The following is a 17866-nucleotide window of genomic DNA, read 5'->3' as shown; positions in this document are numbered from 1 at the left end:
AAACGCAGCCTGTTTTCCTTTAGGGAAAATGGGCTATATTTTTTAAAAAAGATTGCTTTATTTAAAAGCAATCCCAGACATGGTGCTGTGATGACACCAGCAGGCCACCATGCCTGTGATCTTTGCAATTCCCGGTTGGTCTCAAATTGGAACCTACCTCAATATTAATGAGGCAGGTTACTTGCGACCCACTGGGAACCGCTATAGAAACTCAATGGAGTTACTTACATTTGGAATTGCGATTCCCTAATTGTGACTCGCATGGAATCAGAATTAAGGAATCACAATTCCAAATATTCGGACATGTGGCCCTTTGGCCACACAATCTTTGAGGGTGATCAAGTTTTTGATTCTCTTGACCTCACGATTATTTTGTTACAACTTTAGTCATTTTAAACAGAATATTTATAAATGTTTTATATTCTTAAGACAAACACTACACTTTTAACAATACTTAAGCAACAAACTCAAAAAACAAAGGACATAAATCAAATGTCATGCATCAAACCAATAACAAAACACAGTACAATAGACAAAATTACATTTTACCAGTCATTAATTCAAGAAGTGAATGGAGTTGTCCTATTGTGCTCTATTTTTAAGAACACTCCTTATTTAAATGCATTTAGTGGGGTTGTGCCACCATTTTGTTTCAATAGAGGAAGGCATCCAATGTTCCGTTTTGGATTGCCTTTGTGTGGTTAACAATTTTTGCCAACTTCCTTGTGCAACACAGTCAACATATTTCAAATTCCCCCTATTGTGGGTTATACTCAGCAGCTAGACTGGTTTTTAGACAGATGCAAAAATAGAAGTGAAAACATTTTAGTAAACAATGCTATTTCAAAGAAAGGGACTATGGTGGTCATTCCAACCTTGGGGTTAAAAGGCGGATACCGCTGTCAGAAGACCACCAACATACCGCCGCGGCCGCGGTAAACCGCCACGGTCATTCTGACCCACAACACGCGAACCGCCAAAATACAGACATCCACAAAAGTCCGCCACACCAAAGGCCAGCGAGAAACTGGCGATAACCAAACCGACACCGTCACGCCAACAGAAATACGCCCACACTATCACGACACACAAATCCATGCGGCGGTCTTTCAACCGCGGTATGCTATTGGAGGTACACACCGCCGCGCTCAAAATACACACACATTTACAAACACAGCCACATTGGACAATTCAAAATACACACACCTGATACACATACAAACACCACTCCCACACCCCCAATTAAATATAAAACACACACCCACATCACCCACAAACCTCCACTCCTAGAGAATCGGGACCACGCACAGAGAAATAGAGATCCGAGCACCCAGACGCGCATATTACCATCACCCAGCAATATTACCACGCACTTCACACAACACACCAATACACATCACCACACTTAGCACCACACAATCCACCCCACACATCACCCACACCACCCCATGGTACCGCAAAGACACCCCAGGTTTTCTGAGGATGAACTCAGGGTCATGGTGGAGGAAATCGTACGAGTAGAGCCACAGCTCTTCGGAACACAGGTGCAGCACACCTCCATTGCCAGGAAGATGGAGCTATGGAGCAGAATAGTCGACAGGGTCAACGCGGTGGGACAGCACCCAAGAAATAGGGATGACATCAGGAAGCGGTGGAACGACCTACGGGGGAAGACGCGTTCAACGGTATCCAGGTACAACCTTGCGGTTCAGCGGACTGGCGGCGGACCACCACCTCCTCCCCCAGAATTTACAACATGGGAGGAGCAGGTCTTGGCGATCCTGCGTCCTGAGGGCCTCGCAGGAGTATCTGGAGGAATGGACTCTGGTAAGTCTCATCTTCACTACTTCATCCCCCCCACCCCACCAGCATGCCAACTCATACCCCCACCCTCACCCTCACCCCCATCACACCTACTCCTTGCAAATGTCTCACCATCACAACCCACCCATCCCAACCCCAAGCCCTGCATGCGACCACAAAGCATGGACACCCATCACCAAAGCATGCCCACTGCATATCCCCATCCCCCCCAAACCACCATCACAAAAGCCCCCACACAGGAATGCAAGCACTGGGGTACACGGGCACCCACCCATTGCACACTATGGCACACACAGATGCAATAATCATGGTTTTATACCCCTGCAGGACCCGAACACCATGTCACTGCGCAGGAGGGTCCACAAATGTCCACTCCACCCCCAGAAGAGGCCCACAGTGATGACAGCACCTCTGTCGACCTGGATCTAGATGACCAGCCCGGCCCATCGGGGACCTCGGGACAGTCGGTTCCCCTCAGACAGCCACAGCAGACCTTCCCCCCTCTGGGAACACCAGCAAAGCACCCACCCAGCGGGCCCATCCCTCTGTCCCCAGGACACGTCAATCAGCGGTGTGTCCACCACTACAGGGCACCCAGGTTAACCCACCACCCCAACAACAACAGGGACCTGGGGACAGTGGTAGTGGGCATACGGTCCAGGGGACAGAGGCCCAGAGAAACAGGGGAACTGGGAGGGCTGCTGTGCGACAGGGGGGGACAGGCCCAGGGAACCCACTCTCCACAAGGCCCTCTCCTCGATCATGGGAGCCTACCATCATTCCCAGGAGACGATGGTGATGGTACTGGCCAGGTTTCAGGAGATCCAGCTCCTGCAGGAGGAACAGTATTTGGGGTTCAGGGAGGAACTACGAACCATCAGTTCCGCCCTGGGCACCATTGTAGGGGCTCTGAATCTGGTAGTCACCACATTGCGGGACACTGTGGCACCACAAAGGGCCCCTGACACTAGCATGGACCAAGAACTGCCTACCACCTCTGCCGGCGCTAGTGGACAGGAGGCCCTGCCACAGGACCAACAGGCCTCCAGCACCCCACCCTCTGCAGAAGGAGAACCACCCCGCAAGCGGTCCCTGAGATCCAGGAAGAAAGAGTAAGATGCCAAGACCCCTGCCAGGAAAGGATACCTCCCTGATTGTCATCCCACTGTCCCACATTGTCACCCTGTCCATCCTTAAACTGCCCCTGCTCCACTTTCCACAGGCATTTGGACAATGCACCTGTGATACAAATAGTCTGGACTCTGCCATGGATATTCCTCCACCATCACCCCTCACCGATTTGCAGCCACCCACCAATATAGAGCACTGAAATAAACACAGTTATTGCACAAAACAATCAGGAGTCTGGCTGTGATTTTGAACAAATGTATTAGAAATTAGCGTGCCAAAATGCTTATTTACATTGCGATGCCAACATACCAATGTCACATAGCTGTAGTCCATGTGGAATCAAAGCAGATGTCACACAGTGGGGCCCACATCTCTGAAATCGGAAGGGAAAGTCACAACTCAGTTACCATACACTGGGTGAAAAGGACAGACAGTAGAGAGGTAGTAGTGTTTAAGTATATGTAATATGCCGGTGTGTATTCTTACCTGTGTGTCATTGGAAATACTGCTGTATTACTGTGTTCCTGTTGTCTATGTCGTCTTCTTCGGCTTCCTCGTCTTCACTCTCCACAGGCTCCACAGCTGCTACAACACCACCATCTGTACCATCCTCCTGCAAAAAAGGCACCTGTCGTCGCAAAGCCAGGTTGTGAAGCATACAGCAGGCCACGATGATCTGGCACACCTTCTTTGGTGAGTAGAATAGGGATCCACCTGTCATATGGAGGCAGCGGAACCTGGCCTTCAGGAAGCCGAAGGTCCGCTCGATCACCCTCCTAGTTCGCCCATGGGCCTCATTGTACCGTTCCTCTGCCCTTGTCCTGGGATTCCTCACGGAGGTCAGTAGCCATGACAGGTTGGGGTAACCAGAGTCACCAATTAGCCACACACGGTGCCTCTGGAGTTGAGCCATCACGTAAGGGATGCTGCTATTCCGCATGATGTACGCGTCATGCACTGAGCCAGGGAACTTGGCATTAACATGGGAGATGTACTGGTCTGCCAAACACACCATCTGCACATTCATCGAATGATAACTCTTCCTGTTTCTGTACACCTGTTCACTCCTGTGGGGGGGAGCCAAAGCCACATGGGTCCCATCAATGGCACCTATGACGTTGGGGATATGTCCAAGGGCATAGAAATCACCCTTCACTGCAGGCAAATCACCAACCTCAGGGAAAACGATGTAGCTGTGCATGTTTTTCAGCAGGGCAGACAACACTCTGGACAACACCTTGGAAAACATAGGCTGGGACATCCCTGATGATATGGCCACTGTTGTTTGAAATGACCCACTTGCTAGGAAATGGAGCACTGACAGCACCTGCACTAGAGGGGGGATCCCTGTGGGTTGGAGGATTGGTGACATCAGGTCTGGCTCCAGCTGGGCACACAGTTCATGAATAGTGGCTCGGTCAAGCCTGTATGTCAGTATGACATGTCTTTCCTCCATTGTCGACAGGTCCACCAGCGGTCTGTACACCGGAGGATTCCTCCATCTCCTCGCATGTCCCAGCGGACGGTGCCTATGAAGGACAACAGCGAGCACAGAGTCAATCAACCCACAGGTACGTAACCACAGCTTGCACATAACACGATTCTCAATCCATTGAATGGTTTGTATGGGTGTTGATGCAAGGCCTAGGTATGTGTGATGCAGTAAAAAGTAAGCCATGTGGGCCCCTGAAATGGCGGCTGCCTGACCTGTGAAGTGCGACAATGGGATGTGAGGTAAATGCGCTGGCGTGGCACACCGTGGCGGTAGGCGGTCGAAGACCGCGGCGCAAAGCAGCATTGGTTAACATTGAACCCTATGGGTCTCAGGAGCCAATGATGATGTGCGCCGGCGGTCGCGGTACGCACCGCCGCGGTACGCACCGCCGTGGGCATGACCGCCATTTTCTATCTGCTTGATCACTCGATACCTGATCTTCGACAGGAGAGGACCTACACTGCAAGTGCTGATGTGACCTCGGTCTGGAAGAGACAATGGCTCATGCGACTGGGGAAAGGGCCCCTGCCTTCACTGCTCAGGAGTTGGATAAACTTGTGGATGGGGTCCTCCCCCAGTACGCGCTACTCTACGGTCCTCCAGACAAACAGGTAAGTACACTGGGACCTTGCTTTGTGGGCAATGCCTGTGTTGAGTGGGGTGGATGAAAGATGGTGGGGAGGGGAGCGATTGAGGCATGCATCAAACGACGGTGAGAGCATGTGCCACATGGCAAGGGTAGGGATGGGGGGCCACTCACATTGAGGGTGCAGAAGGTGATGACTATTCTTCTCCCCCTGTACATTTCACATAGGTCAGCGCCCACCAGAAGATCGATATTTGGCGTGCCATCGCCAAGGACGTCCGGACCCTGGGGGTCCACCACAGACGGGGCACCCACTGCCGGAAGAGATGGGAGGACATCCGCCCCTGGAGCAGGAACACGGCGGAGGCTCAGGTGGGGATGGCCTCCCAATGTGGGAGGGGTGGCAGTCGGACTTTGACCCCCCTGATGTCCCGGATCCTGGTGGTGGCCTACCCCGATTTGGATGGGCGCATGAGGACATCACAGCAGACACAAGGGGGTGAGTACACTCTCATTCTGTTGACTTTGCGCGCAGTGGAGGTGTCTGGGTGGGGGATGAGGGCTGTGGGTTATCCCTAGGCCAGGGCGATTTCTGTGGGCTAGGCCCTTCCGTAAGGCATGGCCCTGTGCCCCCACCCCCCACCTCTGTAGGGTGCCAAGTACAGCTATTCATGGCCCTGTGTCATCTATGTGTGCAGATGTCGTCCATAGGCTTGTAGGCCATGTTCCACGGATTGAGTAGTCGACCCCAAGTGCGCGGCGTAGTGCAGAGGCCTTCTGTGTCTGTCCTGTCCGCCAACAGTGTCGCCAATGCATGCACTCAACATGTCTTTATTCTCCCCCCCCCTTTTTTGTGGTCTTCCTGTTCATGTGTGCATTAGCATCACCAGGCGGAGGAGAAGTGGCATCGGAGCACGAGGGAGCTGCATCCCACATGGCCATGGAGGGCCACGCAACGGACTCCGAATTCACCAGTGGGACAGAGGGCGAGGTGAGCTCCATAGCGGGGACTCGGGCAGACATCAGTGACACCGACTCGTCCTCTGAAGGGAGCTCCCTTGTGGTGGCGGCAACATCTGTGACCCCGCAACAACAGGTACAGCCGCCACCCACCGTACCAGCACCGCCATCCCAGCAGCCCCTCAGCGTTTGGCCCGTGCCCGCTCACCCAGGAAGGTGGGCATCTCCTTCGCCCCAGGCACCTCAGGCTCTGCCTCAGTCACCCCTGCTGCCCTCAGTGAGGAGGTCATTGACCTCCTGAGGACGCTCACTGTTGGGCAGTCTACCATTTTGAATGCCATCCAGGGTGTAGAATGGGAGGTGCACCAGAGTAATGCCTACCTTGAGGGCATTCATTCTGGTCAGGCTGCCCTTCAGCGATCGTTCCAGACTCTGGCCTCAGCACTGATGGCAGCCATTGTCCCTGTCTTTAGCCTCCCCCCTCCAACTTCCTCCACCCATACCCTATCACCTGTACCTCTGCCTATCCCAGACACACCATCAGACCAGCCTGCACACACCTCAACACCCAAGGGAAGCTCAGCCAGACATAAGCACCACATATCACACAGGCATTCACACAAGCAATATCCACATACAGACATACCAACACCCACTGCCTCCACTGTGTCCCCCTCCTCCTCGTCTCCCTCCTCCCTCCCTGTCACGTCTCCACTCACACCTGCATGCACAACATCTTCAGCCACTACGTCCCTCAGCAGCACTTACACCAGAACCCCCTGCACACGTGCAGTCACCACCCCCACTGCCATTTACACGACCCCTGTGTCCTCTCCCAGTGTGTCTGTGACCCCCTCTTCCAAGATACACAAATGCAGGCAGCCACCCACCCAACAGCCATCCACCTCACGACAGCCTCCAGCCCAAGCACCTGCACCCAAAGACACCAGACTTACAACTCCTACAACCACAACCTCTTCCTCCACTCCCATACCCACTACACCTACCCGTCCCACTGCTCCTAAAAAGCTTTTCCTGTCTAAACTCAACCTCTTTCCACCAACTCCCCCACCCCTTCCATGTCATAGGACTACAGTCAGCACCTCAGCCACAACAAAACCGGCCCCTGTCATCACAGTCTGCGTGGACTGTGGAGTGCCCCACCCTCCAGGGCAGCCAGTTTGGTGAGAAGCCAAGGCACGGGCAGCCCACCCCGGAGAAACATCCCAAGATAGGCAGTGGCCGGCGCGAGAGGGTGAAAACACCAGGGACTAAAACCCCTACCATGGCTCCGGCAGGAAGTGTAGAGACAGCTGGCACACCGCCCAAGGTGGGGAAGGGCCACAGGCGATCAGGGAAGGCTGGGAAGGGCAGCACGCCCGACAACACCGCCATCAGCCCAGCTGCCCAGGAGGGCCCCGCCAGCCCCATCCCAGGTGGGCAGGAGGCCACCAACAGGCCCGGCACAGCTGCCCAGGAGGGCCCCGCCAGCCACAGGACAGATGGCCAGGAGAGCCCCGCCAGCCAAAGGACAGGTGGCAAATGACCTCCCCGCCATGGCCGGAACTGCTGCACTGGGCCCTTCATCTCAAGCACCCCTGCACTGGGCACCGCCGTCTCAAGTACCGCTGCACTTGGCCCTTCATCTCAAGCACCGCTGCACTGGGCACCGCCGTCTCAAGTACTGCTGCACTTGGCCCTTCATCTCAAGCACCGCTGCACTGGGCACCGCCGTCTCAAGAACCGCTGCACTTGGCCCTTCATCTCAAGCACCGCTGCACTGGGCACCGCCGTCTCAAGTACCGCTGCACTTGGCCCTTCATCTCCAGCACCGCTGCACTGGGCACCGCCGTCTCAAGTACCGCTGCACTTGGCCCTTCATCTCAAGCACCGCTGCACTGGGCACCCCCGTCTCAAGTACCGCTGCACTTGGCCCTTCATCTCAAGCACCGCTGCACTGGGCACCGCCGTCTCAAGTACCCCTGCACTTGGCCCTTCATCTCCAGCACCCCTGCACTGGGCACTGCCGTCTCAAGTACCGCTGCACTGGGCCCTTCATCTCAAGCACCGCTGCACTGGGCACCGCCGTCTCAAGTACCGCTGCACTTGGCCCTTCATCTCAAGCACCGCTGCACTGGGCACCGCCGTCTCAAGTACCGCTGAACTGGGCACCGCCGTGACAAGCACCGCTGCACTGGGCACCGCCGTCTCAAGTACCGCTGAACTGGGCCCTTCATCTCAAGCACCGCTGCACTGGGCACTTCATCTCAAGCACCGCTGCACTGGGCACCGCCATCTCAAGTACCGCTGCACTTGGCCCTTCATCTCAAGCACCGCTGTACTGGGCACCGCCGTCTCAAGTACCGCTGCACTGGGCCCTTCATCTCAAGCACCGCTGCACTGGGCACCGCCGTCTCAAGTACCGCTGCACTTGGCCCTTCATCTCAAGCACCGCTGGCCCATGAGCGGCAGGGGTTGGCCCGCATCTGTGTCGGGCAGGGCTGCACTCGGCACTCTGGGCACGAGGCCCCCTCCAGAACCAGTGGAGACTGTTATCCACTTGAGAGACTGTGGCTTTGCACTCCCCAGGATGTAACAGTGGGCAGCCCACCCACTGTCTGGACTTGTGAGACCGTGGCTTTGCACTCCCCAGGATGTAACAGTGGGCAGCCCACCCACTGTCTGGACTTGAGAGACCGTGGCTTTGCACTCCCCATGATGTAACAGTGGGCAGCCCACCCACTGTCTGGACTTGAGAGACTGTGGCTTTGCACTCCCCAGTATGTAACAGTGGGCAGCCCACCCACTGTCTGGTCTTGTGAGACTGTGGCTTTGCACTCCCCAGGATGTAACAGTGGGCAGCCCACCCACTGTCTGGACTTGAGAGACTGTGGCTTTGCACTACCCAGGATTGAACAGTGGCCATGGAGGCCCCTCGTGGATCAGGCGTCGTGCACTCATCTGGCTGAGGTGCCCCCCCTTCTCTTCCCCCTGAGGTGCCTGTAGTTTTGCCATCTGATGCCCCTGCAGTGTTCTCTCCGTTGGAGTCAGGTATCCTGTGTGGGCTTTGCCCATGTGATTTGGGCCCAGTGGTCCACGAACAATGCCTGCTACAATGCTCGGACTTGTACATTTATGCATGTAAGAGTTTTTGATGTGTATATATATTTTTTTGGCAGTAATACAATATATTCCAATGTTTAGAATCATTTCCTTTTGTATTTGCATTCTTCCGGGGGGTTTGGGGGGTGTCACTCTGATGTGTTGCTATGCATTGATGTGTGTGTTGTAGTGGGTGAGTGTACCCGTAATATTTTCCCCTCCACCCTCCCCTGTGTCGTAGGTGCAGTACTCACCGTTATCTTCTGCGCCGGCGTTCGTGCTCCTGGTAGAGGAGCAGGAAGACTATCGCTGGGAGTATGTGGAGTTCGGGTTCCATGCTGTCCTGATTCCTCGTGGGGTGTATGGAGGTGAGCGTTTTCCCTTCGAAATTGCTGTTTCCGCCGTGTTTTTATCGGCGGGGCTACCGCCCCGGAAAAGGTGGCGGATTGGTAGGTAGTGATACAGTGGGCGGTACATTGTCTCCCGCCTGTCTGTTGGTGGTGACCGCCGCGCTGTTTATTTGTACCGCCGTGGCGGGCGGTGTGTTGATGTGGCGGTCTCTGTTGGCGGTTTCCGCCAGGGTCGGAATTCCATTTTTTTTCCCGCCAGCCTGTTGGCGGTTTTGCCGCTGCTTTAACACCGACCGCCAGGGTTGGAATGACCCCCTATGTGTTATCTTTGCTATTTAATTTTTGAAATGTAGTTCTCTTTTTTCTCTTTTTAAAGGATGGTATGTCCAAGGATTGCACTGCGAACTTCAAGTCATCTTATTTCCTTCATTTTGTTACCTTAGTTTTTAATTTTGAGTTGGAAGTCACTGTCCTTTTCATGAGGAGAAAGAAAGAAAAAAATGAAATCCCATCTGATTCTAGGTTTAATCACATGGTGTTTAAAATATTCAGGGCCTGATTTAAGAAAAGTGGCGCTGTACCCATGCAGCGCCACTTTCCTTGCACCCTTTAGCAACCCCCTTATTTAGCCATGTGTGCGCCGTATCTTGGATACGGCGCACCATGAAGTTACGGAAAGTAGCTTCAAAAATGTTGAAGCTAATCCTGCAAAGCCCATTGATGCCAATTTCAAACAATGGTGTGCCTCCTTTTAACGCCTGCTCTGAGAAGGCATTAAAAGTGCTGAAAAAATGACCTAACGGGGGAACGCCCCCTTTGCATGCATTATGCCTGGCACAGGCGCAAAGGGTTACAAAGTGGCCCAATACATGCATTGCGCCACTTTGTATATTTGGCGTGGCGATTTTGGCCTCATTGGGCCAAATTAGAGTTAAAAAAAATGATGCTAATGTGGCGCAAGAAGGCACTTGGTGCTCCTAAATCAGCCCTACACTTGTCACGCGTATTTATTTATTTTTTAAAACAGCTTACTTTAAGCTTTGCTTTGCCACTGTGTTAATTATTAAGTTTCCAAATTAAATTCAATTGATTCTCTGGTTAAGTGCAGCCTTTCCTAACTTCAATATGTAGCTCTTTGCGGAGCTGAAAGGAAATGGTGAAAGCATGTGTCTCCTTCTCATCTTTAAACTAAGGTTCTGTGTAAAGGCCTGAGGTTCCTTTCACTGTGCTGTCACTCTGTTTATGTGCTGCCTTATCTAAATTCCATCTGTGACTTTAGGGTTGACTGGGAGATTTATTTCTCCTTTTCCCAACCTTGGAAAGCAAAGTTTCAGTTTGTGTGGCTAAACACAGGTCAAAACCTGAGCTTTATTATTATCAAGCAGTAAGTCCTATTACATTTTAGCAATGAATTTCAACTTTCGTGCTTTAAAGTAAATGCTTTTTCAACATACAACTCGCCTTGTATTTGTTGCTTACTTTTCAGTTAATGACTTTCTCCTCTTCTCTCCGGTGGAGTCCCTACAGTATTATCTGCCTCGTGTTCGCGTAGTTAATTACATTCCTAATGTTCGTTTTAGGACTAGGCATTATTAGTCGATGTACTGATAATGCCAAGGCCATTCTGGCCTTTGTAGGGCTTAGTGAAACATAAAAATATTTGATTCACTTTCAACAAAAATTCCTATCATACTCTATTGAACACCTTTTGGAGTTAAGGAAGTTAGGAGAGATTGCCCACAATGGCACTGTATTATCATGTTTTATATCAATCCATGTTTGGAATCATGCTGGTGTGGTCTATGATAGAAATGAATATCTGTTGTCTATGATAGCAATCAATATGTGTTGTTCTATGAAAATAAGTTGCTAAAAGTTTAGCAAAACTATTGTCACTGATATTTAGCAAGGAAAATGGGACAAAGGAAGGGTATAGTTTAGGATCATTGTTATTTTTGTAGAATATAATTATTTGGACATTGAACAAATGGCTGAATGACTTAAAATCAGGAACAATAATAGCATGACACCAGAATTGTGTGTCAAAAATACTGTCTAGAAAAATGATTACATATTTTGAATGAAAACTACCAAAATATGGTGGAACAGAAAGTGAAAAAAGGTAAGTAAATTCATTATTTATTATATATAACATTGTAAGTAATGCATTTAAAATATTATTTTATTGTACAGATTAATAATATAATTAAAAATACATAGTTTTAATGAGTAAGGTTAATAAAATAATATCTATATGTCTATCTAACGATCTATTCATTTACCTTTTGAAATTAAAATATATTAGCAATACCGTTAGGTTAAAAATGAACGAACATATACTTTCCATATACATAGAAACCTAATTTCATTATTATATCAATAAAAATAGCTTTCATTAATACTGTGTGTGTGTGTGTGTGTGTGTGTGTGTGTGTGTGTGTGTGATTTAGAAAACGGGTTTAACAACTTAAAAAATACATTATTAATATTACCAATATGTTAATTAACTAACAAAAAATAAAATGAATGTAAAACGTGGAAATAAAATAAAAACATAGTTTTACATAAATAATATATACATTAGAAAAATAAAATAATAACAATGATTAAAATAGATTCCACTAGCAATTAAGTCAAATTTACTAATCTAACTTCAACTTAAGAGAATGTAGAAAAAGTATTGGACTTTGTAGCAGTTAGATTTACGATTTGACACCAATATAAGCAAACACAGGGAAATGTGGTATTTTTTAGACATGATTTTTTACTAAGCATATGAAAAGCGGGGAAGATGTTGAACTTTAGAGATTAGAGTTTCATTTACTATTCCCCTCTATATTAGAGTTACTATTTCTACTCCTACATTAAAAATCTCAAAACACTCCTAAATATATTAATCAATTAACCAAGTTATATAATTATTCACAAATTAAACATGCAAAAAGCATACAAAGTTAATTGAAAATAAATAAATAAATAAATACATAAATAACTTTCTACTTCATTCTCCTGCAAACCGAACAACCCACTACTAAATTATCAATTACTAATTACATTACAAATACACAATAAATATTAAAAATTATACATAAAAAATAACACAATTAAATGTATAACACCTGAAAATTAATATAAAAATGAATATATATTAAGATAATATGAACATATTTAGTACAACTACATTAAAGTATACTGTATTCAATTATATTTTAATAACAATATTATATACATGAAAACATGATATTCATACCTTCTATATTCTGTTCCTCAATACGTTTGACACAATATTAGGCTAAAACAATATTTTTATTCAATTTTTGTTTCATTCATCTTATCTAACAGAAATTATTATTCTAAATAAGCAAGCGTAGATCTAGGAGCAACACTGTGGACTTCTGGTAGATTTCTCTTAGATCTGTATCTTCTCGAGTAGCATTTTTTGTAGTTGCAGATGTAATGACCACTCTTATTTCCGCTAAGCAATTCATTTGAGTGAGGGATTCCATGTGTTACTTTCCCCAAGAAAAGAAACTTGCTTCTTCATCCTAGAGTCTTGGAAATTTACCAAGATGGTGTGAGATTTTGCTGCACTTTTGGAAGAAAAAAAGAGTATTCGATGGGCATTAGCATTCTTAGAGTTCCATAGTTAAGCTCTTGAGTAAGAGCTTAAGACCAGGAGTTTTGTCCGAACAGAAAAACTTTTTAATGTAAAAGAACTCGGCATTAGGATGGGGCCTTACTCTGTGTTCTAGACTTGCCAGCACTGTGAAGAGACCAACCCAAGAGTACTCAATAAACAATCGGGCTGCCTTCCATCCCTGGATGTTAGAATGTTTTCAATTGTTCAGGAAACTGGATAATCAAGGTGAAGTCTCAGGGGTTATTTATGATCAGTTTGAAGCAGAAAATCATTGATTCTTTTGGTAGCCTACAAAAAATATAAAATGTAGGAATATTATATATGTCCCTAGGAATATATATCTTTTAACCACCACGTTGTGTGCCCTGAGGAAGGTGAGTGATCCCGAGAGGTCTGTATTCACTGAAACGTACGTCGGCACTGGCTTATACATTAAAGGACATTGCTTTGGATTTACCTGACATAGCCACATAGTCAAGTAGGCAGCAATTGAAAGACTGATATGGACATTCTAGGAGCATGAATGGAACCAGCACTAAGTTGGAAGACTCCAAAGAACATTTCACGATAGATGAAATTATGAGGACCATAGAAATCGGACATTGGAGTACTCTGTAATAATGTCAATTCTTTATTTTTGAAAAGACTGTTTATCTTGATATTATCTGGCTGTATGAGGTGTTATCCCTTGCTGTTATTGATTAGTTTGTTCTTTATGCATGTATATGTTTTTTTAGGTTTTGTGTATACTGTTTTTAGTCATTCATTTTTCCTAGAGAGGATTATTCACTTTCACATCATTTGAGTTGATAAGTAATACAGTTACTTCAGTGATCATCTAATTAAAGAATATATATTTGAATAATTAAATAGTATGAATTTTCTGCTTATATTATACTGTGGATGATCTTTTGAACTTGTGATGTCTTCTTTGTGTGTGAGTTTGGGATTCCGACTCTAGGAACCCTTTTTTTGATCTAGTAATCATTGCTTTTTTTCTTATTAAGAGGGATTTCATGTGCTAATGACTTGAGTAGAAGCTTTGCCATCTAACTCAGTATATTGCCTTGGCCTGTCAAATGGGACACCTCTTTTCCCCATCACTTATTTCCCCTAAAGATTGATGTACACTTATCTGTTATTGAAGTAGAGGGATCACTCCATCAGACTGTTCTGGAGTATGTCCCATTCTCAATTTGCTTGTCCCACATCAAGGGCAATGATTCATACTCTGTTTCTCTGTCCATAGGGCCAACTATAGCTGAATGTTATAATGTGATACCGTACATATAGTATTTGTGGGGTTACATCCACCTTCAAATTGGATTTCTTCATTTCTATGAGAGCTTGACACTACTTCCTCTTCTCTCACTTCTCTCCTTTTGTCTGGTCAAGTCACTCACCTGGCAACTGGTTGGTAAACCTCAAGACCTCCAGATGGCACAACTGCTCATTTACTTCTACCCCTTACTCTCTCTGCCCCAGGAAAGCCTGGCCAAGTGTTAGTAGGTTTTGCCAGTGGATGAGCAGAATCTTTTATGGATTTGACCACCATTTTGACAAATATTATGCTCTGTCTGTGTATATTATTTGAACTGTAGTGCGACCAGTTGTATCCAGTCTACATTGTGCAGTACACAAGCCCACTTCCTCAAGGCTGTATTGGGTATTGGCATGTGCACACTACTAAAGCAGCATCTACTAGCCAATACATTACAAATCAAAAGCGTACATATTTTTATAGGTTGAAGAAAATGCCTCTCTTTGCATGATCACCTCTAAAGATGTGGACTGATGTTTCTAGTTTCTTACAGTTCACTCCTGCTAACCATATCTCAGTGTCAGTGTTCTGACCCTACACAGTATATGTTTAACTGCCTTATACCTAATTGGTATAATTTACTTATTACGTGCCCCTAGCCTGCACTACAGATTGGAAGATCAGATTTAACCTGCTAACTCAACTTTCCCATTTAACCTAATGGTAAATCCCAAACCAACTTATTTAGCATGCATGCCACTCATACAACAGGCCTATGGAGTCCTAAGGCAGAGTGCAATATATTAGAGAGTAGGACATGCGTTTTTATATATCCTAACAATGAAAACCTCAAACTATCATTTTTAATAATAGTAGTAGCCCCATTGGTGAGTTTAGGGTTACATGCTGACAACTCTGTTGTGATAAATTCTAAATGGGACTATTAAAGTTGATACTTCAAGATATCAAAACGAGCATTGCATGAAACCTGACTTGATCCCCAAGTCAAAGTTAATGTCACTTTGTAAGAAATGTAACTTTTACAAAGTTATTTCTGTTGACCAATTTTTCCTGTGGCCATTTGTTGCAACATTTAGAGAGTTGCCATTCTGTTACTCAAGTCTTCCTGTGGCCATTCACAGATGCTGGCTACAAGGCAGACTACTGCCCTTCTGTGGAGAAGTGTGAATGACACCCTGGAGTAAGTACAACAGAGGCCTGCCTGTTGGAAGAGCTGGCACCTCTCCATGGCAGAAAGCCACACAGGGTGTGGGCCGAAAACTTGAGCTTCAAGGTGGAAACCACCTATGAAGAGCAAATGGTGCACACATGAGAGGGGCTGCTCTTTTGTTGAGGTAGATAGGATGGCGTCAGGTACAGAGAGCAGAGAGCAGTCGCCAAATTTGTTTTTCCATGTCATTTGGCCCTCAGGTTGCCACACCTCCAGGGTGGGGTAGCAATATCTACTTACCAAGAGAGGGGTCCTGTCACATTGGGAGTAGGCAGAATACAGAGCACACTGGGATAGCTAGATGCCACACATCAAAATAAGTCCTCACCAGTCAAAGAGGCTACTAGTTTCCCATTGGCTAGTAACGGCTATCTCTCCTTAGGGCACTTTGTGGGTATAAACATGGTACTCCTCGCACCTAGACCTCAGATCACATCTGGACTAGTGAGAAGATCAAATAAGGACTGCCCTGTTGGTTTCCGAACCTGGAAGGAGAGGTTACACTAATCAGTGGACTGCATCTGTTGATACTTGGGCTAGCAAAGAGAGGACTATGCCTGGTACCTGTCTTGTGGAAAACGCAATCTTGAGCCCTAGACTGAAGAGGTGAAATCCAAGAGTAATTTGGCTGACTTCCTGTTACAGTACCTAGGCCACAAAACCAAAGAAGCCCATTCTGGCCAGTCAGTAGCAACTAATAATTTGCCATTGATTGCCAACATGTGGGCCAGATGAGCAAGTCCTGGCACTCAAAATTTGCACCTAAGTCTGCTGGACCTGGGAGAGTCATCAGAGTGCAGTTTGGTCACCAAAGATGGACACTAGCCTTCACCAAAAAGACCAGCTGTTTTTGCTGTGAGCAGAAACCATTAGTCCAGTGGCAATCAGTCTTTTGCTGGACCAAATGTGACTTCGAGGGACATCGACCCCTGTGACCAAAGTTGCCTCTCCTGGACCATGGACTAAGGAGTACCCCCCTGGAAGGCCCCTGTTGACTATCAACATTTTCAGGATCATACAACATCTTCAGCATCCTGTATCACTTGCATTAGAGCCACTCCTTGAACTGGATATGAGACTGCTTTGATGCCAAGGTAACTATCCTACTACTCATTGACCATCCCCACCAACGTTCCCCATGTCATATTTGGTCACACAAAGCAGCCTGAGTAGCAGAATAAAACCTTAAAAACGTTTTCCAAACTTTCCAAACTTTGCAGTTGTAAGAAACTGGGCTCTTTGCAAATGCCCTCCCAACTTGTTGCCCCCATTTAGACTACTTATACTGTTGTTTTTGATCTGAAAGTGCCTTGAGGCCTTCTCATAAGACCTCAGTGCCAGTGCTCTTTCCCTTAAATTGTACTGTGATTTGGTAAACCCAATTGGCAAGGGCTTTACTACACCTGAAAGGCCCGAGTAAATGGTACCAGTGGTACCCAGGGCAGGGATGGTAAAGAGGTCAAGAGGGCTGCAGCACTGATTGTGCTACATGCTTGACCCAAGTAAAAGCAATGCCTGCAGAGCTACCATGTCAGCCTGCACAGTCAGCTTGCCAGAACAAGTTTGACTCTGCCAACACCAAGTACAGGTATTGTCCCTGCATTGTCCATAGCACAGGTCAGTCACCACTAAGACAGGTCTCCTATAGCCCAGGAGCCAGGGTGCACTGTGTTATCAGTGAGAACATATATGCACAAGCATATATGACCCTGTGATAGCATGTAAAATGTAATGCTGCCGCAAGTGACCGGCAGTCCACAGGATAACGTGGGCTGGCACCCGGGCAAACCCCAGATGTCCAGCTCCATAATGACCTGACTGAATTCCCCCATGTTTAGTGTCAAACACTGTGCTTTTCAAACCTGAACACGATTATCTTGACCAGGGTTACTTAGCATGTACCCAGGTGGCGTCCTCAGAGGATGCCAGCAGAGTTGCCAGTTTCTCATTCTTTAGCAGGCTCCTCTAAGGCATTTGCCACTGAGACAAAGGTCTGCCCTCCTGCTGGTTGTGCCAGAACATCCCCCAGGATGGAGACAAAGGACCTGGGCAGGGAGGAGGTCACACTTTTACAGTTATCAAGGCAGTGAGCCTACAAGTCTTTCACTGCCCTTGATATGTATTCTCTTCTCTCTCAATCGAGGACAAATCTCTTCCTGCCCTGCTCAGGAAAACAGGCTATTCAGAGACAAACAGCTCCAAGAGACTAGCCACGCCTGTAGGATTGGCTAGGAGGTTTTTAAAGCCAGAAAAGAATTCTGCCATCTTGGCAAACCCTGAATTAGT

Source organism: Pleurodeles waltl, chromosome 1_2 (assembly GCF_031143425.1).
Source record: "Pleurodeles waltl isolate 20211129_DDA chromosome 1_2, aPleWal1.hap1.20221129, whole genome shotgun sequence".
Lineage (NCBI taxonomy): Eukaryota > Metazoa > Chordata > Amphibia > Caudata > Salamandridae > Pleurodeles > Pleurodeles waltl.
This window is presented reverse-complemented; position numbering follows the sequence as displayed.